The following is a 25,219-nucleotide window of genomic DNA, read 5'->3' as shown; positions in this document are numbered from 1 at the left end:
TGGATCTGGGATTTGTGGGGGTTCATTATTCTGGATTTTCAGGTATCTTGTTATTGTTCTGGGACACTGTTCTGGGTTCAGCTTCCAGGACCATTATTTCCTATTGGGGAATCAATCTAGGGGTCTGGAATAGCTGTTCTTTAAGATAATGGCACCAAATCTGCCCTGGAGGTAGTCTTTCCATTACACTAAAGACCCTCCACATTTCACAGGACTTGGACACAGGGGTCTGTTTTTATGGACCCCTTCGAGAAAGTGGCCCCCACATCCTTGTCTCCTTTGTTTATATGGGGAGAAAAACCATTCTATGTTTTCTATACTAGTTTAAAGTTTAGAAGGAAAGGAAGGACCTAACCAGCTCCAGACTTCCCTGGCCAGCTTCAGCCCCACTGGTAGCTACAAGGCTGCATTTCAGCCCTCCCTCCTGATACCACTGGTGTCATAGTGACAAAACTCACCTTGACAATAAGAAGATGATAGGTGGGCTAGCAAGTAGGGCCCTGGAATTCTTGGCTTGCCCACACAGTAATACCATCTGCAAAAATTCACAAAAGAAAAAACTGACCAGAGAATCAACCCCCAGGCCCACACAAAAGCAAATTGGAAAAAAACCCCATAAACAAACAAATAAAATCACTGCTACATCTCCAAAAACAGAATCAAACTCTGTGTGTGTGTGTGTGTGTGTGTGTGTGTGCGCGCGCACATGTGTGTAAAAGACTGTGTTAGAACTACTGTCCCTCAAGGTAGCCTTCTCTGAGGCTTGTGTCCAAGGCTGGACCCCTGTGATTGGTCACTGGGAGTGCTGTCTTGATCCCTCCTAGGGATCCCATTGGAAGGGAGAGCTCTCTTCCTTCCATTCCTGAGAAATCAGTAAATTCAAAGAAGAAGAAAGACCACAGTAGCAGGCACGGTAAGGTCCAAATTAAAAACAACAAAAACAATGCAGAAATTTACAGGATGCATTTCCATAATCCCAAAGAATTCCAGAATGATATTAATCATTCCAGAAACCATTAAGCTGTCCTGAAAAGACATTTTTCAAGGTCATTTTCATTTTGGAGGTTTCTGGATGTACACCCCCATAATCCACAACCAAGCCTGTTTCAGTCCCATGTCCAGGTCTGGAACCAGACTGGAAAGCATCCAGATAGTTGACCTCATCCAGAAAATCCTGGCGTTGTCCAGCAGTCATTGACCTGGTGGTACAGTAGCACAGTTTTAAAATTATACTGTCCGTATAACTAGATTAGCTGAGTCCAAGAGAGAAAATAAGTCTTGTGATTGATGGAGTTGGAGAAAGGTACTCTTATCGCATCAAAGGTTCCTAAATAAGTGGGGGCCTGGCTTCCGTGGTAGAAAGCTTGTCCAACACCACCAGTCTTTGCATGCAGTACACAGCTGCAGGAAAGTGTTGAGTTTAACTGGAGATGCTGGGGATTGAACCTGGGACTTGCTGCATGCCAAGCAGATGCTCTACCACTGAGCCACAGCCTCTCCCCTCTAAAAAGGGAGGGGGCAACTTTATAGTTATCTAGACAACCATGGACACATGAAACTGCCTTACACTGAATCAGACCATTGGTTCATCAAGGTCATTATTGTCTACTCAGACTGGCAGTGGCTCTCCAGGATCTCAGGCAGAGGTCTTTCATGTCACCTACTGCTTGGTCCTTTTGAACTGTTAATTTTACTGTTAATTTGTTCTAATATGTACTCTTGGTGAATGCAGAAAAACAGCAGAATTCATTATGCCTGGCCGTTGTGCCCCAGAACACTTCAGAATCTTCTGTAACTTGCAGTGTTTCTTCAGTAAGCAAGTCAGTATTTTAAAATGGTTGCTTTAACCTTTAAAGACAACTATCAGTGAATGCTGTTTATGAAAGATGCTCCCTCACTGATAACCTCCAAGTATTGACAGCCTTCTGCTTCTTGCATTGCAGGGTGTAATGGCCCTAATATTTTCCAGCACTGTTACCAAACCCATGACCGGCCAAAGGTCCTATAATTAGCAGAAGAGTGTGAATATCTTCCACAGAAAACCAACTAGATAGGCTTCTGCTAGAAGGAGAAAGAGGACCCTGGGGAATAATCCTGTCAGCATCTGTGTAGCAGCCATGCTTTTTAGTATCTGTGTGACTATTGAATGAGATCATCTGTAGCTTTGCAAGTGGTAATATCAGTATGCTCACACCTCTCTCTCCTTAAATAAGTAGCTATCCTAAGCAAGTGTTTGGATACTGTGGTGAAGTAGCTGAGGTCGAATGGGTGAGAAATCCTTTATACATTTCTGAAGAATCTTCAGCCTTTCAGCATCCCCACCACCACCAATAACAGCACCTACCTTTTTCCTCACTTCTTCTCACTCTTCACTCTAGATACAAAAGGTAACTGCAGTAATATAAAAATGAATTTCTATTAGTGGACTTATTATGCAATTTTACCTTCAATTTATCATTTAAAATATGTTTCTGTGTCAAAAATATGACCTTCATAGAATAACAAGAACTGTTAATGGTTGGATTCCATTGATTCAATCATCCAAAGTAGAAAACAATATCCTCTGAATGCCACCTAGGAATGCTTGCCTGCAAACAACCTGGTAGGCAGCAGGAGAAAGGGAAAGGGCACCTTAATAGGAGAGGGCAGAGAATATAAAATGAAGAGTGATAGGGAAGAAAGCTGGGTCAGTAATCCTGAGCAGCAGCTCCAAATTGTATTTCCTGGGAAGGAAGAAAGCAACATTATGTTGTAGTCAGGCACACTTGCGGACCCAGCTCAAATGGGGGGAGGGCCACCCCCCCAAGGGACAATAAATGACGACGCATACAACAGAGCTGGATTGAAAATGGCCACAACTTTATTGATTACAGTGTTAGGCATGGCGTAGTAGCATGAGAGGCAGGATCCCGAGATCAACTGGCCCGCCTGCCAGCTGATGCACCCTGCGGCCAACCCGCCTGCTGGGCACAGCCTGATATGGCAGTATGCTGGACCCACGTGGGTGGGAGCGTACTGTGTGGTCCACCGCCACTTGGTGGGAGGCCATCCCGCAGCCCCCGAGCTGGGCTTAACAAATCCAGGCCTCCTCCAAACCCCTTGTTAGGATCCCCAGATTAGGGAAAGGGGGCACGCAGGCCGGCTTTTCCCCAAACTGGATCCGGCCCCATGCCCAAACCGCAACCCACAGTTGTGACGAGATCAACCACCTTCAAAAAACAAAGGGATGGTGGGTGGGACAAATCCAGCGAGGAAATGGCCACAGCTGGCGGCAGGGCAGCCCCTTTATTCCTTGGGAGATGGACCAGTGGAAGCAGTGGTCTGCGGGAGCCTTCCGGGGGCATCATGGCCCAGCTGTACCATGATTGGCCCCCTGCAAACTTGGGACAGGACAGAGCAGCATGGCCGAGGGGAACCACGTGGCTGGCCGGAAGCCAATTGCGGCCATCGCCCACCCTGCCACCCGCCCGCGGGGCAGAGGAGCCCCCCGCCCCCCCCAGAGGATCCGCTCCCGGTAAGTCAGACACAGTGCTTACCTTACCAAAGAATAAGAAAATTCACTTTGTTCCATTTCCTGGAGTCCCTGCTTAGTATTGTTTGTTGCTAGAAGTATAGACTGCATGAGCTCCTGAAACCAGTTGCTCCTATCTCTGTATCTCCTTGTTAATAAATGGATGCTGCTTTGAGCACACACATCTCTGCTCTATGAACCTAAGAGCAGGAACCTTAGTGAATACTCTGATCCTGACCTATGAGTAAAAAAGGGCATTTACTATGAGTAAAAAAGGACATTCCCATTCATTTGCATCTTTCCCTCTATTGAAGGAAGCACTAGAGAAATGCACATGTTTGAATGATATCCGGAAGCATGGAAAGAGCATGAGTGAACAACTTCTCTGTCATTGCCTTCTCACAATGTTCATGGTAACCCTTAGCTCTAAAAAGAGTTAAGTCTTTTAAATTCAACATTCTTTTCCTCCTTCCCTCTTTGCTGATAGGCCAAGTCTGTTTCTTTAAATATTTAATCAAAGCGCTCTCTAATAACTTATATGATTATACAGATCGCCAAGTGACTTTATTTCCTTACGCTGAAGATCCCAGACTGTTAATGTACCAGTGCCAGTACATTGATTTCAGAATAGTTTAAATTACCATGGTTCTTTGAGGATTAGGCTTCAATTGTACTTATACTGGGTCTGAACAGAGAGGATACAGTTAGCAAAATGTCAATAAATTGTAAATGTTACCCTCATTGTAAGACTTATAGGGAATATGTACAGTATGAAAATGGTCAATGGAAATTAAAGAGCAAGGAAGAATTAGGTATGTTAGATTGGTTTAAATATTTTCAATTAAATGATATATTTCAAAAAGATCAAAGATTAGGGTTTATAAAAAAGAAATCAACTTTGGAGATAATATTAGAATCAGAAAATAAAGGTTTGATTTCCAAAATGTATCAACTGATATTAGACTACAACCTAGAACAAGAGAGAGTTAAAAAGGTCATGATTGCATGGGCAACAGATATAGGAAATAATATTCATCTGGACGATTGGTAAAGACTTTGGAAAAAAGAATTTAAATTTACAATTGCTAGTAGTATAAGAGAGAACATGTACAAGATGTTTTATAGATTGTATGTAACCCCAGAGATATTGGCCAAAATTGACAAATCTATTTCTGATAAATGTTGGAGATGTGAAGAACAGAAAGGCACATTTTTCCATGCTTGGTGGACCTGTAAATTAGTTAATAAATTTTGGGAAAAGGTTAAAAGAGAAACTAACAATCTGATTATCGGAAACATAAAACTGGAACCGAAACCCTGCCTAACAGGCCTGTTACCAAAAGGAATGGAGAAACCAGACAAGATGATCTGTCATTATAGTTTTGCGGCTGCAAGAATAACACTAGCTAAAACCTGGAAGGGAGAAACGAGGCTTCTTTTAAAGGACTGGAGAGATAAAATATTTTATTTTGTACAAATGGCCAAATTAACTAACATTCTACATGGAAATGATGTAGAAGAGTTTAAAAGAGACTGGCATAAGGCCTTTGTACACTGGGCTAACACGGCAAAGATTAATTTTACGAAGATTGTGAAAGTTGTAAATAAAATATTGTAGTAAAGGGAAACAAAATAAATAATGGATTATATAAAGCTAAGGAGTACTTCTCTGGAAGTCACAACAGGGGGTGGGTGGGCACATGACATGAGGGAGGGAAGGGGACTTTCACTTTCAACTCTATATTATTTTTGTTAACTTGTTTTAATTTTGTTTAAAATCTTTTTTCTTTTGTATTTTTCTTGTAATTTCTTTATTGTTACAATTTTTCCTGTCAATAACAATTCTATATATAAGAAAAAATTGTAAATTTTTAGTTTTCTTATTAATGTTGCTAAAACCTTTGGCTTCATTTGCATATCATAGTGCCATGATTCATTTTAACACTGTCCTCCAATCCGATTCTTTATAGTAAGTATTTCAATTCTGATTTCTAAATACCTGAGTTTACAACACTACAACAGAAAAGTTTTAAGAAGTCTATTACAAGTTTCGTATCGCCAAGGAAGATTCCTACCTTGGTGCTTCTGTGAGTTTGATACAGAATATCAAACAAGAGCACAGAAAATGTGTTTAAAGGGAAGCACGGTACAGTGATTATCCCATTCAGATGCTTTAATTCCTATTGGCTTTCAAAATTCCAAATTTATTATGCCTAAAAATGCCGGGCTGTAGGGGGTTGATTTGGACCTGCCAGTGAAATTCAGTTGTTAGGGCCAGCAGACCTTGAATTTGATACCATTTTGCACAGCCTTGCAAATAAGGATGAAACAGAATTCTATCACAGCTTGCTCTAGTCATCAGACTGAGGAGACTTTATATCAAATGAGGGACTAGATTTGGAGGGTCAATACTGCAGTGTCTCATACAGATGACTCCCACATTTGTTCATGTGTTTGGAAAGAATCAGCCCCAACTATCCACCTTTCTAAATGTTAAATCTTGTAGAATTTGCTGAAGACAGATTTTGAATGCAAACTTAGCTTAAGGATGTTTGGATGCTTAGGGCAAACATCCAAATGTCCCATCATCCCCCATGGAGGAAAATATAATAATAATTAAATAATTTAGAATTTGCTGCCTTTTCTGAGAGTCTTTCAAAAGGTGCTGTTTGATGTGTGCAGTTTCAACATACTTGATGGCCCTTCTCTCTATCTCCAAATACCTAAGAACTCTTTTCCCTCTTATGTTTTAGTTCATTTCTCTGATTGACATTATCTTCATAGTCCAGATCTTCAGTATGATATACCTGAGTAGATCAAAGTTTTGAAAGTTATTGTTTTCCATTAAAGCTTTAAAAAATCATTTTTTGTGTGTGTGTTTTTCATGCTGATAACACTGCCAGAAAACTACCTTTGTAGATGCTGACATGATCAAAGGAAGGAATTCTAGAGTAAACTTAACTGTTCATTAACAGATCCAGGACAGGCCACTGGGAAACATGAGAATATGAACAAGGAATCAAATGAGGGGTATTTTCATTTGCATGTAAGGATTCGTTGCTAATCTCCCAACAAGGATTGTTAGCAAAATGTTCTTAAGTCTTTCACTGTGATGTATATTTGTAAGGCCTGACCAACATAAACAAAAGCCTATTTGATGTAGAAAAACTGTAAGCTAGTAGATACTTGTGGTGCTCTTGCTTGTCCTTCTGGTGCCTCCCAGAGGTCTGGCCTTGGGTTCAACAGGTCCGTTCTGGTGGTAGGGCACCCTTTCAGTCACCTCTCCCTCTTTTCCTTCAAAAAGAGGAAGCTTTGGAAGGCCTCAGAACAGGGTGGGGGAAGTTAGGCAGCACCTCTCCCCACTCCCTGCAGCCTTTGGGACCTCTACCTCCAAAAATGCTCCCCGGAGCAGCGGAAAGGCGAGAATGTGTTTTTAATGACTTTATTCCTGTGGGCGATTATGGGGGGGACCCTTTCCAGGCCCCATAACTCGAGACCCCCTGAACCAATATTTACAAAACTTGGGTGTTCTTGCAAGAAGGGTACGCTGAGATTTTGGGACCTCTACCTCCAAACATGCCCCCCCAGAGCCACGGGAAGGCTCGAAAGTGTTTTTAATGCCTTTATTCCTGTGGGCGATTTTGGTGGGTGGACCCCTTCCGTGCCCCATGTCTCGGGACCCCCTGACTCAATCTTTACAAAACTTTGCAGTTCTTGCAAGAAGGGCCCCCTAAAGCTATGCTGAAATTTTGGCACCTCTACCTCCAAAAATGCCCCCCTGAGCCACGGAAAGGCCCGAATGTGTTTTTAATGGCTTTATTTGGCCAAATTTTTTCCCGAACTCAGAACTTGGCACCGAATTCCATGGATCCAAATTGGGGGAGTTCAGACTTCAACATTTCCCGAATCAAAACGGGCCAAATTTTGCCGAATCCGAATTTTACTGAATTTTTCAACAGCCCTAGTCAGAAGCACTAGAAGAGTTTGGAGCCAGGATGGACCTGTGAATGAAAGAAGCCACAGTTGGCTGCCTACCAATGATTAGTTAGCTTCTTTTAATAAGCAATGATGTAGATCATCTATTTAAATAAATGAAACTTGTTGAACTCATACATTGTCTTGTGTCCTCATTTACGGGGTGCCAGTTCAGAGTGCATAACAGTATCCTAAGATCCTTGATGGAAAGTAACTTTGAACAATAAATGGCGTAAAGAGACTAAGAATAGATCCTCATATTATGCAGAATGAAGAAATAGACTGGTAGAAGTGCCACTTCTGGCTGTAGGTGAGCTATGTCTGCATATTAACATTTCCCCATGGAAAAACCCTTTCTGTGTGGTAAAGTAGCACCACAGAGTTTAGCAGAGCCTCTTCCCCGATGTGCAACCTTATTGTCTGCAGAGACAGCATTTAATTATATAACTCTTCCCACTGCAGCCTGAAGTAGTACAGCCCAACATTCTTCCTCTGTCTACCTCTTCATTCCACCCATGGTACAGAACAGTTCCCTGTGTTGATAGACAACAGGCTTCATTTTCTGTGCCCTTCATTCATCTCCTCAAACTGGTGGCTGACTATCACTATTCATGTCATAACCACACTTCAGATGTAATAGGGTGGCTGACCTCCTAGAACTCTGACTGATCTCCAGGCTACAGATACCTGTTCCCCTGGAGAAAATGGTTGTTTTGGAAGGTGGACTTTATGGCATTATACCCTGTTGAGGTCCCTCCCCTCCCCAAACTCCACCCTCCCCAGGATCCACCCCAAAATCTCCAGGAATTTCTAACCTGGAGCTGGCAACCCTACCAATGAAATAGCAGAAGCTGCCCCAGTTCACCTTGACCACTCCTCTAACGTCTTCAATAACTTATTTGAATTACAGCAACATTGACTATACACACAGACAGAAGGAAGAGCACTCAGGAGGAAAAATGGCTTTCTGCAAAATAACATCTTGTTATCCCTATAAATATGGATGACACATGATGTATTCAAAGAATTGAATTGATTCATAGGTGCCATGCTCATTGTTTCTCAGTTTCTTTCTAATCCTTTTGTTTAAAAAAGGGAACATTAACTGTTGCCCTCTGCTTTTACCACTAAAGAATATCAACACTCAGTTCAGTTGACAGTCATGTATCTTTTAGAGCACAAATGCTTCCCAAGCAAAGTATGATAGTTTGTGAAGTCTGAAAATGCAGTATATTGATTCTCCTTCCTCCTCTTAACTTTAAAGAACCAAGCAAAAGATAAAAAGTGACCAAATTTTGGGGAGGGGGATTACAAAAGAGAGGCATGGAAATATCATTTTTCTTGACATTTCCCTTTGAATATTGTAAGTTTTCATATAATCTCATGAGTTATTATCTTGCTGTCTGGTTTTATGCAATTGGAGTGCCCTCTGTCTTTTAAAGTTGCAGTGTGCACTTAATTAGTCCCCTAAGATGTAACACATTTTTTATTCTTCAATAGCAGAGGCATGGGCATAGGTTTTACTTGGGTAGCCTTTTAAATGGACCATTTCCCAAAGCAATGTGCTAGCAATTATATTAGGATTGGTCTCCAATGTTATCTTGTTATAAACGTGCACACAGTGATTTGTTATAGATTTAATATCATTTAAGTACTGTCGTCTTATGTGGGCAGGCTGAATGTCTTCATATTTAAGCTGAGTTGGAAACTGTGGGCTACCTCCACTAGTCAATTAATATACATGAACTGGAAGCTGAATTCCTTGGGTGCCTACACTTAAAATTAACAGAAGGGTTTAATAATATATCCAAAGAATTAATTCACAGAAAGCTACTACAGTATTCAAAGGTGTTATTGCATTAATTAACACTTAATAATTAATATCCTGTGCCAGCAAGTCTGTGGGGCTCTTAGTTGCTGTGTTTTGTTCAAAAACATACCTTTCTTCTAGACCAACATCCTATTATGTATGCTAAAGAAATGTGGTCTCCTAGGCATCCTGTTTGAAAAGTGGTTACTCAAGATAAGGGTTTGAAATGTACAAACAAATTACCAGCACTACCAAGTCCATTCCTGAAGAAAAGTGAACCTTCTAGCCACACACCAAGTGAAGGGGGGAGCCATTGAGAGAATAGCCTTGAAAAATAACTATATCTACCAATTAGGTACAATATTGATGTTTGTGTCATCTCTCAATTTTTCTTTAAGGTAATTTAACCATGCTCACATTTGTAGTTGAAAGGGTTTTTTTCCCTTTGCTGCTAAAATGCTGCAAATATAGCTCTGTGCAAGCTTTATATTGTGTTTATCATACATAGAGGAGGTCACATCACATAGTGCACAGAGTTATTATACCACTCGTCTATGGAAATTCATTGTAGTTCTTCCCTTCCCTCCTCCACCTCCTTTTCTTCGGAATTAAAGCATCACCTGGGAGAGCTCCAAAAGATGTATGCCTAGAACAAAGAGAAGGGAATCTATGGCTCCTCCATGAAAGACTCTGCTAGCTGGGTTGCTTCTGCAGTCTGTAACAGTGCAAAACATTAAACATTTACACATCTGCTTGTTATCAAAATTGCTTATCTTGCATTTTTTAATAATACCTTATTTGGCTTTCTTATTGAACAATATTATCTTATTGGGCAAGAAAATGCTGGAAGAAATGTTGCCAGAACTAAGCTAATCTTTCCCCCCTTACAGAGAAATACTTTATAGGGTATGGGTAGGGAATCAGTGAAAGGCAAAATGCAAAGCAGTTTCAATACAGAATTGGTACATTTTCCTTTTTCCTTCCTCTGTCTAGTTGATACTCACTGAAGGCTTTACATTAAAGAAAAGATGTAGGGTTGCTTCACATCCTACCTTGTGTACAAACATTTCAGAGCTGCCCTTAGCATATTTAATTTATTTATTTATTCAAATTTATAACCCACCCTTATCCCCAGCGAGCCAGGCTCAGGGCAGATAACAATAATTAAAAACAGATTACATCTAGACTACAATAATTAAAAACAGATTACATCTAGACTACATCTAAAACATCCTTAAAACCATAATTATTAAAACCATTAAAACCCTACTCAGATGGCCGTAACTACCCTAGGTGCCACAGTGACAAATATTAGCTGAACAGCCCCCAGACTTCATAACTGACCTCCCACTTAGTCAGGGGAAGTCAGTTGTTTGGGTAGTCACGGACCTCTTCTCAAAACAAGTCCACTTCATACCACGCGAGGGGATGCCCTCGGCCCACAAATTGGCTCGCCTGTTTGTACACCAGATTTTCCTCCTCCATGGTTTTCCATGGAAGATAGTGAGTGACAGGGGGTCAGTATTCATATCTAAATTTTGGAAAGCGTTCCTAGAATTGGTTGGAGTGCAACAGGGTTTATCTTCGGCCTATCACCCGCAGATTGATGGTCAGACGGAAAGGGCCAATGCGGTGGTAGAATGCTACTTACATTGCTTTGTAAATTACCACCAAGACAATTGGGTTGACCTACTACCACTAGCAGAGTATGCTTACAACAATTCAGTACACTCAGCTACAGGCTTAAGCCCATTCAAGGCAGTTTATGGGATGGAATTCGACCCCTTGGGAGCAGTCCCTCCCCCGCCAGGTGGAGATCCCCTGGAAGTATCTGTGTGGGCTAACACAGTAAGGAATACTTGGCCCTGGTTAGTAAAGCATTTGGAGCAGGCAAAAGAAAAGTACAAGGCACAGGCGGATAAACACAGGGCACCCCAATGGGACCTTAGGGTCGGGGAAAAGATATCTCTCCACAAAAAATCTCAGGTCCTTACGTCCATGTAAGAAACTGTGTCAAAAGTATGTGGGACCGTTCCCAATCTCCCGGGTTATCAATGAGGTCACCGTAGAGTTGGACCCTCCTAAAACCTTACAGGGGGTGCACCCAGTATTCCACGTGAGTTTTTTGAAACCCTTTATGCTGGCCCCCAAATGGCACCCCAAACCCGCTGCGGCAAACCCAATTATGGTTCAAGGGGAACAGCACTTCGAAATCTCCAAGGTATTAGATTCCAGGACACGGAGGGGCCAGCTGGAATACCTCGTGCACTGGAAACACCTGAACTCTAGCCATGACAAATGGGTGTCCGCTGTGCACATGAACGCCCCCACCCTGATAGCTGAATTCCACCGTAATTACCCCACCAAACCGAGAGATCTGGGGGAGGGGTCTTGGGGAGGCGAAATGTCAGCTAAGGCTTTCTGGCTAGAATGCCTCTGCCCCTCCCCCCCCGGCATCTGTACTTCAATGGAGACCTGCCTGGCTAATCGTTAGTGTGTTACCAGGCCCTGCGGAACAATGCCTGGGAGCCCTGGAAATCACCTAGCTATTTTACGCGTTAGTTTCATGTATGGGGTTTTCAATGAGTAGTTACCGGCAGTTACCTTCCATATTGTTTCCTTGTATCTGAGCCATCAAGACAACTCTGCTGCACCTCGTCCTTTTGTATTATGCCCTCAACCTAATCAATCCTATTGTATGTACCCTATAAATGTACCGGTGTTTCCCCATGCCTGTATTCTAGCCTTACGTTTCTATGGACTGACTGAACTCGCTGGGTTTCTTTAAACTCGCGACTATGTCTGGAGTGAAGTTCCTTATGAAAGAGACACAATGAAGTACTGCAGCCTGACAACCATTAGGTGGTTCATTCTGACTTGAATCAACTAATGGTGAAACCCTTTAAGAAACCCACTGATCATGGGGGTGGTTTACATTTCATATCCCATCATCCGGCACACCTCCGGAATTACATCAAAAACAAAGAAGAAAAAGCTGCAATGCTATTTTTAGACACCGAGAAAGCTTTTGACAACGTGTTGTGGAACTTTTTGATGGAAACTTTACAACAAATAGATTGTGGTACACAATTTCTGACTGCAATAAAAACTTTATATACCAATCAAAGTGCGAGATTACTGATTAATGGGATGTTAACAGAACAATTTGAAATACAGAAAGGGACAAGTTTGTCCTCTGTCTCCTTTATTATTTAATTTGGCAATGGAGATACTTGCAAACAAGATTAGAGCAGATTCTAAAATAGAAGGAATAAGATATGAACACCAAGAATATAAAATGAGAAGTTATGCAGATGACATGGTCTTAATGTGTCGAAGACCAGAGATCTCCCTAAATGAAATAAGAAGACAAATTGATCAGTTCAGTTATTACTCAGGATATAAACTCAATAAAACAAAAACAAATATGATTCTCTATAATGCAACAGCTGAAGAGTGATTGGTAATACAGAATAAATTTCAATGGTCAATGCCAAAGAAGAACGTGAAATACTTGGGTGTTAAGATACCTGTGGGTTCAGATACACTCTTTGACCTAAATTTCAAAACAGTTTGGGGAAAAATAGAAGATCTTCAAAGATGGACTAGATTACAAATCTCATGGCTGGGTCATATAGCGACACTAAAAATGAACGTTATGCCTAGATTAAATTTCCTGTTCCAAACAATTCCAATCTACATAAACTCAATGACAATGTCTAAGTGGCAGAGAAGATTGAATAATTTTGTTTGGAATGGTAAGAAACCTAGAGTGAGATTCGCAGTTCTGCAAGATGAGAAAAATAGAGGTGGATTGAATTTATCTAATCTTAAATTATACCATCAAGCAGCTACCTTGGCCGCATTGACAGATTGGATTATACATCCAGAAGATAGGACAATTAGATTAGAAAAAGCAGATCTTGGATATGGTTTTCATCAACGGCTTTGGACGAAAAAAGACATTACAAGGCTTAAAAATGTAAATACTGAGAATTTACCACTGCAGATGATAAAAGTATGGAATTCATTAAAGAGATTCATTAGCCCAACACCACCTGGACTAATGTCTCCAATAGAAGCATATGCAGACTTCGCAACCAGGAGTAAAAATGACTCATTTACTTACAACGATTGTATTAAGAAAGACGGTCAAGTGAAAACATTACAGGAACTCCGAGGTGAGAACGTTAAGATTTCTTGGTTCATGTATCATCAAATAATATATGCCTTAAGAAAAGATTATGTACAAGAAGGCAAACAAAGGAAACCAACAGAATTTGACATTTTGTTTACTAAAACACAAGATCATCTTTTGTCTAAAATCTATAAACTATTGTTGTCTATAGAAGCAGCACCTGAGCAAGTTAAAACATGTGGTGAAGTGGATGCAGAATTTAGGAGAGATGATTCCGATGCAGACCTGGGAGAAATTGTGGAAAATAGATATTAAGATCACCAGATCACAAGCTGTAAAAGAAAACTGGTATAAGATGTTTTTTAGATGGCACTATGCACCGAAAGACCTGCAGAAGATGTATAAAGCAAATCAAGCAAACTGTTCAAAATGCTCCAAAACAGAAGGAATTTACTTTGATCAATGGTGGACATGCAAGAAAGTACAAACTTTTTGGAAAAATATATATAAAGAAATACAAGACTTTACGAACACCAACTTCCAATTAGATGCCAAATACTTTTTATTAGGTATAATCCCACCTCAAATTTCATCCAATCAAAGAGAACTGCAACAACAGTGGCGAGACTGTTATTGGCCCAAAAATGGAAAGATAAGCAGATATCAGATTTAAACATGTGGATTACAAAAATGTATGAATATGCAATTATGTCAAAACTATCCACCATGCTACATCATGAATCATATGAAGAACACAAACAAAAATGGCAATATTGTCGAAGGCTTTCACGGTCAGAGTTCATTGGTTCTTGTAGGTTATCCGGGCTGTGTAACCGTGGTCTTGGAATTTTCTTTCCTGACGTTTCGCCAGCAACTGTGGCAGGCATCTTCAGAGTAGTAACACTGAAGGACAGTGTCTCTCAGTGTCAAGGGTGTAGGAAGAGTAATATATAGTCAGAAAGGGGTTGGGTTTGAGCTGAGTATTGTCCTGCAAAAGTAATGTGCTAATCATTGTCCTGTAAGTATCAAGATAATGTGCTAATGAGGGTATGGTATGTTAATATGGAACCATTGTATCCTGAAGTGATCTGTTAATGTGTGTAATCCAAAGCTAATCTGTATGGCTATTGTTGAATGTTGTCTTTGTTAGTCTGGAGTTGTTGTTTTTTTTTTTTAGAACAGGAAGCCAAGCCTTATTCATTCTTAAACTCTCCTCTTTTCTGTTAGTTGTGCTGATGTTTATGAATTTCAATGGCTTCTCTGTGCAATCTGACAAAATAGTTTGTAGAATTGTCCAGTCTTTCAGTGTCTTGGAATAAGACCCTGTGTCCTGTTTGTGTCAGTCCATGTTCAGCCACTGCTGATTTCTCAGGTTGGCCAAGTCTGCAGTATCTTTCATGTTCTTTTATCCTTGTTTGTATGCTGCGTTTTGTGGTCCCGATGTAAACTTCTCCACAGCTGCAAGGTATACGATATACTCCTGCAGAGGTGAGGGGGTCTCTTTTGTCTTTTGCTGATCGTAGCATTTGTTGTATTTTCTTGGTGGGTTTAAACACTATTTGTAGGTTATGTTTTTTCAAAAGTTTCTCCATCCTGTCAGTGACTCCTTTAATAAATGGCAAGAATACCTTTCCTATGGGAGACTGTTTTTCCTGAGTTTTCTGATTTTTTTTGGTTTAATGGCCCTTCTGATTTCATTCTTGGAGTAGCCGTTTGCTAGCAGTGCATGATTTAGATGATTAGTTTCTTCCTTGAGAAACTGTGGTTCACAGATCCGTCTTGCACGGTCCATTAATGTTTTGATTATTCCTATTTTGATTATTAAATGGCAATCTTTTTATGACAAATATGATAGAGCATAAGTATATATTTTAGATAATATTGTTAAGATATTGGCGATTGTTTTTAATAACAGATCAAAAGGTAATATTAGAGACATTATAAACAACATTAGAAAATTGGAACGATATAATAGTAATAAATCAAAAGTAAGATTATGATAGATATAATGACATAGAATGTCTGTATGTCGGTGCAATAGAAATATAAGTGAATATAATCAAATTATCCTTTTCCCTGTTTTCCTTTTCCCATGTCTTGTAATAAAAACAATAAAAAAATTAAAACAACAAAAACATCTAGCACGAGACCTTAGGTCTTGGCAATATCCTGATCATGTTCTTTCCCAACTGTTTGAAAAGCCTCCCAATTGGATCGCACTCACTTAATTCACTCTAGAGCAAAGAAATTTTCTAACAGGTAGGTGGTTTCATTCAACTATACTCATTTATCTTATGACATTAGACAAATTTTACAGCGCCATTGGCACGTCATAAATCACATCCCTGGTTGTTCTGACCCTCCTCTTCTTGGCTTAAGAAGGACCCGCTCACTAAGGGATCATCTTATTAGAACTGATCTGGTTTCTAAAAAAGAATGTCTTACCACTTCTGGCCATTTTAGATGTAATGGGTGTGTCATTTGCCCATTTAGCCTACCCATTAAACAAGTGACTTCTACCAATGGCAATTTCACTTACAACTTGAGACAATTTTCTAATTGTGCCTCCAGTCAGGTTGTTTATGCTGTGATCTGTTCTTGTACCAACCCCAAAATGAACATAGGATGCATGATCAGACAGGTTAGACTTAGGATTGGACGCACCATTGGTAGATCATTTTACCACCCATGGCCACACTGATCAGGATCTTAGATTCTTTGTTCTATGGCAATATCACCCAAAACCTATTCAGGCACAAGATGTCAAAAATATTTTGAACAGACAGGAAATGACGTTCATCTTCCTTTTTAAAACCTTTGCTCCCAGAGACTTAAACACCAATTTTGATCTTGCTTGTTTCCTTTAAATAAATCTTTATGACACTTTAAATCATATTGACATAGCAGTCCACTCCTTCACAGCTGTACTTATTTAATTCCCTTGGGAGTGTGCTTTCCCCACACCGAGAAATTTCTGTGGTCTCATACACACTGTTCGCATAGAGTGGGTAAGCGTTTTTAATTAATTAAGCTCAAAATATGTGGGCTTTAAAATATGCTTGTTGTTTATTTGGCGAATACTGATAAGTGCTTCTGTATATGTTGTTGTAACTTTAGCAAATTTCTGCGCAAGAATCTAACAGCGTTCCAAGCTGAAGAAGGATTGACGGAAACGCCCGTCCTTGCCACCTCTTTACTTTTTCTAATTTTTTGCTTCTTTGATGCTCCTATGGGACTGCACTGTGATTTTCAAGCGTTTGCTGTTCATACATTCATTCAATTTTGCTGCAGTCCTTTTCTGGCTAATATTGCCAGCTCCGCATGGACTGCATGAATATGTTTTAGCCCTGCGTGGCTTGTAAAAAGTAAATATGCCCCAGGAGGCTTATTATAAGTGTATCTTTGATGCCTCAAGCCCTGCATGGCCCCCTCTCGCACACACATCCCCCATCACCTCTCAGGTACTCACAAGGAGACTGGGGAGGAGTGTGGATGGTCATAGCTATAACATTTGAAAAACTGGAGACAGATTCTTGGTCTCAGAGGATCTAACCTCCTTTCCTTCCCAACAGCCCGAGGAGAATTCTCTCTCTCAACATAGACAAAAAGACTTCATTTACCTTTTCTATAATTATTCAATCCATCGATGCAAGGCACAGTTCTTGGTTTGAAAGAAATTCTGTACACTTCCTGGACTAATGTGCCAGAAAATTTCCCAGTAAAAGCTTTACTGAATTGAACAGGAGCTGAAAAATCTCTCTGCATGAAGTAGCCAGCTCCTGGGCATGCAACCACAGGGAACATGTAACATCTTTGCAGATATTATTTGTTGTTTGTGAGCCGCATACCACAATGGGGGTCGACTGAAGATGTGTCCTGAGCAGACACACCAGCACTGCGCTCCTGCCTGTAATGTGGTTTTTAGATAAATATATACTTCTGCCGGACAAGTTTGGAAGTGCAATAGCTGCTTATGACTCCTAGATTGCTTTGCTTTTGGCTGTAAACCTGCTGATGTGCTCAAGTCAGTCTCTTCTGGGAAGCTCCTGGTATATCCAGGGCTTTGTCAAGGCAGAAGCTACTTCCTTCATGTGGCTGTATCTCAATTCATTAATAAACATTTCCCTTAATGTCCTTAATAGCTGTTACTACAAACAAGCAAACAAACAAACAAACAAACCCATTTCTCAATATTATTCCTTTTTATTACAATCCTGAAGATAATGCAGCTGAGGAGATACTTTGCTATAGCAATACCTTTTTAAATTCTTGATTTGCTGCTGCATAATTTGATTTTTATACACTGTGCATAAATTTTAGGCACTTCATCAATGTCTCATTATTTTGCTACTAAGAATTCAATGACAGTGATAAATTTCTGTAGAGCCATAAACAAAAACCTAGCTTGGAAATGCAATCAAAATGTTCGTGAACAAATATGCATACCCAGATTTTGCACTATGTAAGTGTGCATTTGGCATGGAAAGCAGTACATTATAGGGCACACTGGTATACTTAGGACTGATTCACTCACATTATTGCCAAATACAAGATCTCTCTTGTGTGTGATTTTCATTATTATATGTGCAAGATAATATTGTGTGTGCATGATTCATACATACAATTTGTTCTGTGATATTTTTTTTCTGAATTACTAATATGATTCTGGAGGGCTGCTCTACATGGAGTTGTCAGATGAATTTTTGCCTTGACTATCATTAGACTAAGAGTATTTATGGGCAAGTACTATAAGAGACCCAGAGGGGAAAAGCTATCAAGTCTTCTGTAACTGTAATGCATAACTAAGCTTAATCTTTTAAGGGCCATGATGGAGCTCTGAATTCAAAGATGATTACATTTCCCACATTCACAGTAAAGAGAGATTCATCTTAAGCGCAAATATAATGTTGAAACGGCCATCCTATAAAAAGGGGAAATTCAACCAAATGTGTAGGAATCTTCTAGACTTTATGGGTCATTTGCTCTTTTTAAGGAAGGTAAAAAGAAAGCCTTGTTTAGTGTGTAGGGCTTTTGCTGTCCTAGTGCTTATGGGGAGCAGGGCCGAGCCCTCTCCTACCCTTGCCCAGACTCCACCTCCCCTCCCCCCCGTGGCAGAGCCTCCCCCAATGCTCCCAGGGCCATGATTTGCAATAAGACACAGAGACAGTAGCTGGTTGAAATGGCCAAAATTTTATTGTTACAGCAACAGGCATTGGCATGGCATTGGGGCATGATCCTTAACATTGGCCCACCTGATGCAGGCCAATGTGGCAGACCTCCCAGCTCGCTTGCTGGGAGCCACTGAGATGGCAGTATCTGAACCCACATGGACGGAAGCAAGCTGTGTGGTTCACTGCCACTTGGAAGGAGGCCCTACCCACTTGCCCTTCAAGCTGGGCAAGTCCCTTGACAGCCCCCGAGCTGGGCTTGTCCCTGGCAGCCCCCAGAGTTGGGCTTGCTCCAATCCATTTCTAGCTTTCCCCCAAAATCCGTTATTGGGATCCTTATAGTGGGGTGGTGGTGGAAGGGGGCATGCAGGCTGGCTTTCCCCAAACTGGATCTGGCCCCATGCCAAACTGCCACAAGAGACAGCCGGGCCCCACCTCGGGGGATGACCAACTCCCGCCAATGCCTAATGCTGCAACACCTCAGCTAGGCCATGCCACACATCATGAAGCCATACATCTGACCTCTAAGATGACCAGTGAACCCCTGTCCAGGTGATGAAATGCCTCTATGTGTGATGAGAGGTCAGAGTGGCAAAACACAGCTCCCGCAGGGCTCTCCTGACCGCCCTGAAAGCCAATGTAACCTTCTTCCTGGGCCACTCAACCTTCCCTGGCTACACAGCTCCTTTCCAGGCCCGCCTCACCAACAGGTCTGTCAGGCGGAGCTGTCAGAAGCCCTATCTGACATTGTCGGACCATAGGATGATGGTGCGAGAAACTCCACCACTCCAGGTATGCAGGTATCTCTCCACCACTTGAAGTAGGTCCATGCTGCTTCTGGAGCCCAGATCGTCCTCCCCAGCTGTATCACCAGCACATCCAGCTTTGTGCCTTAACCAAGGTATCAGAGCCCCATCTCACTCTGAGAACACCCCCAAGGTATCTCCAGCCTTCACTCCAGTCCCAGGTGACAACCCCATCCAGAGTTTGGTGCTGCCCATACCAGCCCAGGTAGCGAGTCACAAAGGCCACTCGCACCACGTCAGACAGCCAAGAGCATCCACTGTGCTCAGACAGGCCAACCAACTTCTGGGCAAGCCACTCCTCTCTGGGAGGAACATCAACACAGCATGAGGATGAACCCCACATTAGGCCACCACCGGCTGACACCTGGTGTAGCACCAACCCCCCAGCACGCCCACTGGAGGGGGGAACCATGGAGAGGTGAGACTTGGGGTCGCCCAGGCGAGCACCCATGGGCAGTCCTGAAGCTGGACATGCCCCTGGATGACACCATCCTGACCTCACCTGGAAGTCATCAACATGGGGAAGGTGGTTCCATTGCCCCCACCTCCCCACACATGGACCACCAACTGCTGGTGATGAGGTGGTAAGAAAGCCAAGGGACCCCAAGAGCCATCCTGTCTGATCCCTTGGCATGCAGGGAATTTCCTACCACCTGGTAACCCCTGCCCTATGCCCAGAGGAAGGTGAAAAACCTCTGGGGCCCATGGCCAATCTGGCCCCCAGAGGAAAATTCCTTCCTGTCCCCAAAGTGGCGATAGGCATTACCTCAGGCATGTAGGCAAGAGCCACGAGATGATCTCTATGGTACCAGAAGTTTGCCTGGCCAGTAGAAGCTGCTCACATCCCTGACCAGCCCACAATCTGCACCCATAGGTCCAGGCCCCACTTCTGCCAGTGAGATGAAGCTCAGAATGCAGCACTGGGGTGAACCCAATAAAAGGCTGCATGCCCTGCTTGCTCAGCACCATCCCGTAATGAGATAGCAAACCAAAACTTTGCAGGAAGACAGCCAACTGGAGGTATCAAAAACAGCCAATGCCTGGCTCCAAAAAGCCTCCCAGACCTGCTCATCTCTCCTTCCTTTCCTTTTACCTTTCCTTTTATCCCTTAGAAGCTCCTTGATCAATTGATCTTGAGCAGCATATATCTAGTGTTGGAGGGACATCTCTCCTTCATCTGATACAAGCAAACCAGTAAGTGTCTGAGACATTCCTTGACAGGGGACAAATCCATGTCCTCTTCATGGCACCAGCCAACAAACGGTGTAACAATCAGCTGGCACCCCACCAAACAAGGGGGGGGCGAAACCAAGCACCCTCTTTCCCACAGCTGCAAGAACAAACAACTGGTTAATGGCCAAACCAAACTTCCACAGGTAGAGAGCCAACAGGCGGTGTCACAAACAGTCGTTACCCGGCTCCGAAAGGCCCTGCAAGCCTGCTCGTCTCTCTTTCATCTGCAACCAGACAACAAGTTAATGTCTGAGAAATTCCTTGACTGGAAGGAAGTCCAGGTCCCCCGCATGCGGAAAGCCTAACAGGCAGTGTCAAGTCCACTGGTGCCCTGCCAAAGGGCCCCCCTCAAAAGCCAGTGCACTTCTTCCCAACTGCTACAAGAACAAACAACAGGTTAGTGCCCGAAAAATGTCATGACGGGAAGGAAGCCCATTACTGTCCTTGCTGGACGGTCCTGCTGTGGCCCTTACTCTCCTGGGTGCTGGTCTGCCTGGATAAACCCCCAATGAGACTCAAGAGAACAAGAAAGGTTCCAGGTTCCAGGCACCGGGTGTATTGTTGTCCCATGGCATGTCTCCCATGGAAGGGCTTGCTGTGACTTTGCGCACCCCACTAGAGGTTGTTATCGCCTATTGGAAGGGCTGACCCAAGGCTCACCTATCCCCAACTGCCCACAGTTGATCACACCGACTAGCCCATCTGGCCGATTCCCAGTGCAAGGAAGGGGGGGCATAGGGAATAAGAAGCCATTTATATCCCCCCAAGCAATGTCCCAGAGTGGCCCAAGTTTTGTTCACTGTGGTTATCTTTGCCCAACCCCCCCCCAACCTGGGTGGGTCACCTGAGTGAACTGACAATTGTGAGGGCTCAACCTGTAGGGGGATGATCAATTTTTTTGGCAAGTTTTAAGATATTAAAGGATGAGTTTTCATGCAACATATGTTAATTATAAGCTAGTTTTCATATCAGTTAGTTGGAAAGTAGAAAAAACCTTATGCAATAACGTCACCGCCAACTAGCAGCAAAAATCTGGGCTGAAAGCCAAATAACCTTCAAAAGTGTAAACATGCTGATAATAAAGCCAAAAAGCTACCCGTTTAAATCTTGGAAAGCTGCCGGAGTGGAGTGCTTGACTTGCATTGGTTTTCTTTTACAACAGGGGTGGGGAATATCAGCCCTGGGGGCTGTTTAAGGCCCGCGAAATCATTTGGTCTGGTCCTTTGTGGGTCCTGGCATATCTCTAGCTCAGAAGGATCTAAGACTGGTGATCCGCCCCCTCGCGCGGACAGGAATAGCCTCTATTCAAGGCGGATATGAGTTTGTTTTGCTGAGAAAAGGAACCTTTTCCCCCCTTGCAGAAGAGTCATTAGCTATGGAGCTGCTAGGACCACTCAAGAAACTGTTAACCCTTTCCCACCCAGGCCGTGGAGAAACATATCCCTCATACAAGAGGGCTGGGGGCAGAAGTGGCGACAATGGAGGGGTTAAAGGGGGCAGGGCCAGAATGTGTGAAGGGAGGGGCGGGTTCTTAGCCAGTGTGTCCTCATTTCATCCCTTCAGGCAGAGGTAGCAAGAGCCCGCTGTAGAATCCAGCCCCAACCATGCGGAGCAGGAGCAACTCTGGCATGCAGCTGGACAGCTACACCCAGCTTCCAACACCTTTTCTAAGCCCTTGTCACCCAAGTGATGGGTTTGACATTGAGGATCTGATTATATCCTTACCGGCAAATCTTCCCCTGGGTTATAGAACCTTCGGAGGTGCGAAAACAGGTAGAAAGCATTAATTATTGTTTTGAGAACATATGAAAATCCTTGGGAAAGGTGTCAAAAGTACAACCACAGGACTAACTTTCCCATGTCAAAATGTATAAAAGGAGCCTGGAATTGTTTAGAATTTGGAGATCTAGTCAGGATCTCCCATGTGGTGGTGGTAACATATGAAAATGTATTTGATATGATCTGTATACTCTGTGCAAATTTCTGAAATAGCCTGTTGTGTGACTCTGCCTAAAAATTCTGTTATTTTCTGTCTATGTTTTGGAACCTGCCTTTAATATCTTGGAATAAGCAATAAAAAATAATCCCCAACATTCAACATGGTTTCCTCCTTACCTTAAAGGCTACTTTTACCAAGGAGCCATATTTGTCAGTCAGGTATACATCCTATAGATTTAGTCATCAATAACGGTAAAAGAGCCCGTTTCAAACCAAACCACCAGGCCTGGTGTTTTTGTTGCCCACCTGATAGCAGAGTGCCTGCTAGGCAACACCCCCCCTTCACTAACTGTATCTGGGAGAAAAAGGAATCCAAGGACACGTGAAATCTGTGGCTAAAGCACTATCAAAAACTCCACTTTTTAAGGATGCTAGTTCATGAAACCCATGTCCGATTCCATATCTGGGACAATTGACAATAGGTATTGCATAGCTTCGCCTGGCGAGCTCACCTCTGCCTAGTTGGCTCTCCCTAAAACCAGGGTAAGCTGCTGAAACCATGCAAAGGGGACTGGCAGAAGTATATGGGACAAATTAGCAACGGGAGACATTCAAGAATGGCACGCCCCTGTGGTAGGGTGCCAACTCTCACACCTAACTTAAGTTGAAGAAGGCAGTGTCTCCAGCCAAACCAAGGTGATACTGCTGCTCACCATCCTTGGCTTTTAGCCAGGGAAATAGTCAGCAGTGACTCTGGTGATGAGCCCAATATGTCCATGCCCCTGTACCCGGTCCCACAGTGGGGACAACTGGCCCTGCTGATCCCCACGTTTAGCCAGGCAAGTAAACTCCAGGCTAGCAATGTTCATTCCCTGTAGTCCTCATGTCAGAATAGAGTGGCTCACCCCAATACCAAGGCCATTCCATGACCAGACTCACATGGTCTGCCTCGTATACCCGCAATGAACCTGCTGATCCTAACTTGCCACCAGGCCCCCCTCCCCCACATGAAATCAGAAGGAGGCTAGTTAAAGAACAGGTGAGGTTGAACTACCCCTACAGGTAACAAGCTTGGGATGCACTGGGCTACCTCCTTGTCTTCTGATAAATGGTGGCAGAGGTGACCAAACGTGCCATCTGCCAGCTGATTTCTTAGTGTAATTACTGTAACATGCAAGGTCTGTGGCATGTTTGTATTCTTGCCTGAGGGTAATAATAATTACACTTGTAGCAAGTGTAAGTTGGTAGCCCTGCTGGAGGAGAAGATACAGGGACTCGAGGCGCACTTGTCCATGCTCCATTTTATAAAGGAGGGTGAAGAGTTCATGGACAGAATGCATGAAGAACTCTTTAGGGGGCAACAGGAGAAGGAGTGTAAAAATATCAACAAATGGAGGCACAAACAACACACGAGGAGGGTGCATGGAAGAATGTGACCCACAGGAGCCGTAAAATCAGAACTCATTCTGATCCTCTGTTGCTCAGCAATCGATTCCAGGAACTCCCCATAGATACTAATTCTGGACCACCGAAACAAGGGCTACCCCCCAAAAAAGCTTGATAAAAATTTCTCAGGCTTCTGTGCATGAGAGGACTCGATCTTCCGCTCCCCAGCTTAGGAAGAGGCGTGTTCTGGTGATTGGGGATTCCCTACTGAGAGGGGTTGAGTCTAAGATGTGCCAACCGGACTTGTTGTCTCAAGAGATCTGCTGTCTACCAGGTGCACGCATTCAGGATGTGACAGAAAGGGTAGGAAGACTCATCAAGCCCACAGATTATTACCCTTTCTTGCTCATACATTTGGGAACAAATGACATTGCCTGACATAGCCCAGAACATATTAAAAAAGACTATGCAGCTCTGGGTAAGAAGGTGAAGAACCCTGGGGCCCAGGTTGTTTTTTCTTCAGTTCTTCCTGTCAAAGGTCGTGGCTTCGGAAGGGAAAGAAGAATACTACCAATTAATGACCGGCTGCGTAGATAGTGTCGTCAAGAAAGGTTTGGTTTTTGGGGGCAAGGCTTACGCTTTCAAGAAGAAGGTTTTCTATCAGGAGATGGTTTGCACTTCATGAGGGTAGGAAAAAATGTTTTTGGTGAGAGCCTTGCCAACCTGATAAGGAGGGCTTTAAACCAAAGCCTATGGGGGTGCGAGACAAGAATTTAAAGCCTGGCATGATGACAATAACTGGAGATGAGGGCAATAAAGATTTGCAGGGAGTGCCATGTATGCAAGGAAGCATAAATTTAAGGGTAAGTCAGGTATATAAACCGTATACATAAAGTCAGGTATATAAACCGTATACATAAACCGTGGATTCCAATGTTTGTACACTAATGCGCAGAGCATGGGAAGCAAGCAGGAAGAACTTGTAGCCCTAATACAGGAAGGGGATTTTGACCTAATTGGTATTACTGAAACTTGGTGGGATATCACTCATGATTGGAATATTAAGATTGAGGGGTGCAACTTGTTTAGAAGAGATAGTCAGATAAGGAAGGGGGAGGAGTAGCATTGTATGTCAAAGATGTATACACTTGTGAAGAAGTACCTGAATCTCAGAGGGGGTGCTGCCTGGGAGGGTGGTGTAGTCCCCGTCTTTGGAGGTCTTTAAGCAGAGGCTAGATGGCCATCTGTCCGGAG

Source organism: Euleptes europaea, chromosome 4 (assembly GCF_029931775.1).
Source record: "Euleptes europaea isolate rEulEur1 chromosome 4, rEulEur1.hap1, whole genome shotgun sequence".
In the NCBI taxonomy this organism is placed as follows: Eukaryota; Metazoa; Chordata; class Lepidosauria; order Squamata; family Sphaerodactylidae; genus Euleptes; species Euleptes europaea.
The sequence above is the reverse complement of the archived record's forward strand: the minus strand, read 5'-3'. Positions refer to the sequence as shown.